The sequence below is a fragment of the Brassica oleracea genome, chromosome C9, assembly GCF_000695525.1.
Source record: "Brassica oleracea var. oleracea cultivar TO1000 chromosome C9, BOL, whole genome shotgun sequence".
Lineage (NCBI taxonomy): Eukaryota > Viridiplantae > Streptophyta > Magnoliopsida > Brassicales > Brassicaceae > Brassica > Brassica oleracea.
Window position 1 is genome coordinate 22888496 of NC_027756.1, and position 2328 is coordinate 22890823.

Genomic DNA, 2328 nt, shown 5'->3' on the forward strand with positions numbered 1-2328 from the left:
GCCTATTATTTATGACTCGGACAAGCAAAGTTGCCTCATAGTTAAACAAACTGAAAAGCTTACGTTCTGAGCTATGTCCGTTTGTGTTTGTACGTTGAGAAAATATATAATAATACTGTGGCTACTGATTAGTTGAGAAAAATATAAACAAGTGTTGGTATTGATGCTTAGAGTTGGTCTGTATTAAGTTTGAACTGTTTTAAAATGATTTCTTGTGTCTTTTGATGAAACTGTGTAGAGGTTGATGAATGTGTTGTGTGTTTGCTTTGTCTCAGGCTTCTCCATAGCATCTCAGGCTGTGTCTGTGTGTCTCAAGCTCACACTCTCAAGCTCACTCTCTACCGCTGTTCCTCTCACTTTTTAAGATGGCAAAAGATGTAAGGCTCTCTCACACTACTCTTGCTTGTTATATGTATGGAATGGTCGTATTATGTCTTTAGGTTTTATGCTTTAGGTCGTATGGAATCTTTAGGTCGCATGCTTTAGGGTCTGTGTCTTGCTTTGTTTTTTTATGCTTTATTCTTAATTTTGGTGTGTTTTAGAATTGGCCTCCTGAAGAAACCTGGTTTTTTTTCCAACTTTACGCTGAAGAGAGAAAAAAGGGAAATAGAACGAGTACATCTATGAATAAAATAGGGAAACAGAACATCATAGAGGCTTTTGAAGCGAAGTTTAAGAAAGGATATGACACTTGGCCGCCTTTCAAGAACAAATACGACACCAGTAGGAAGAGATACACTAAGTTTAATAAGTTTCTTTAGAATAGGACAGGGCTTGGGTTTGATGACATGGGAAGGATTGATATGTCAGATGATTGGTGGAATGAACGCGAAAAGGTCTGTTTCGCTTATCTCTCTTCTGTGTATTTTTTTAGACATGATTTATTCAAGTTTCCATGTTATCTCTTTTCTGTGTATTTTTTAGACATGATTTTTAGAACTTGTAATGGTGGATGTGATTGTGTCATTGTACTGAGCCTGTCTGAGAACTTGTAATGGTAGATGTGGTCTCCTATTGTTTTATATCTGCTACTGATCTGATCTACTACTTCTGCTACTGACTTCTGTTTCTTTTCCTGTTATATAGGAGTGTCCTGGGATTAGAAAATCCATATGCAAAGAGATTGCTAATATGGATCTGTTTGAAGAAGAATTTCGTGGTGTAGTTGTAACTGGAGCTGAAGGATGGAGCGCTCAACATGGAGAAGCAAGTTTGAATTCTAGAGTGGGTGGAGATGATGGTGATGAAGCTGATTCTCAGCCAGGAGAAGAGACTCAAGCATTTGGGACAGAAACTCAGCCACAAGCTCTGCCTTTTGTGGCCTTTATATATATATATATGGAACTTGATTTACGTTTTATATATACAAATCAGTTATGATCATGTCTTTGTTTATATGTTTGGGAACAGATGACTTAGCTGAGAAAATACTTCACTTCTTACTCTTCTTGTGTCTTGATTTTGGTTCAGCACTTTGAGAATGAATTTTTGGTTTAACTTATATAAACATGTGATTGGTCTGTGTGATTGGTCTGTTCCCTGAACTCATGTCGCCTGTGTTAAATATATATACATGTTGTGTGTGTTAAATATATATACATGTCGTGTGTGTAGTTTTAAAGGTCTGTTTTGTGGTCTTGAACTTGATATCTATGTTTGTGGTCTTGCAAACGACCAGATTGGTCATTTATATGTCTCAGATATGTCTTTACTAATATGCATTATGTCTCAGTTCAGATCACGTGTATTTTGCTTTGTCTCATGCTTCTCCATAGCATCTCAGGCTGTGTCTGTGTGTCTCAAGATCTCCCAAGCTTCGTCTGTCTCTTCGTCTGTGTCTGTGTGTCCCAAGCCTATTACTGTGGGATTGAGTCATAGAACAGATCGAGGAGCAGGATGGCGACATGTTCAACAACTTATGTATGAATCTGATCAGCAATGTTATGACATTCTTCGAATGAACCAAAAGACCTTTGAAGCTTTGTGCAAGTTGCTAGCTGAGCGATATGGATTGAAAGAGACTCACCAAGTCTACCTTGAGGAATCTGTTGCGATGTTTCTCGAGACTGTTGGTCAAGATAAGACTAAGCGTGATATTGCTGCAAGGTATCAAAGATCAGTGGATACGGTCCAAAGGAAGCTTGATGATGTTTTGAGTGCTCTTCTCAAGTTTGCGGATGATACACTAAGACCACAAGAAGGCGAGTTTGGAAGAGTAAGTCCTATTTTGAGGAATGATGATCGGTATTGGCCTCATTTAAGAGATTGTATCGGAGCACTCGATGGAACTCATGTGCCGGTTCGCCCTCCAAGTCAAAATGCAGAAGC

At 38.5% G+C, this 2328-nt stretch overlaps 1 long non-coding RNA gene and 1 pseudogene across 1 annotated transcript; both read left to right on the top strand.

The window, feature by feature from the left end:
* The first annotated feature begins 252 nt into the window (after positions 1-252).
* Positions 253-1231, top strand: LOC106317251. Its single transcript, XR_001265085.1, has 3 exons — positions 253-377; positions 543-836; positions 1087-1231. It is a non-coding gene; the product is annotated as an uncharacterized LOC106317251 (long non-coding RNA).
* A 492-nt stretch (positions 1232-1723) lies between these two features.
* The window catches only part of LOC106314587, a 2596-nt pseudogene continuing 1991 nt past the window's right edge, over positions 1724-2328 (top strand).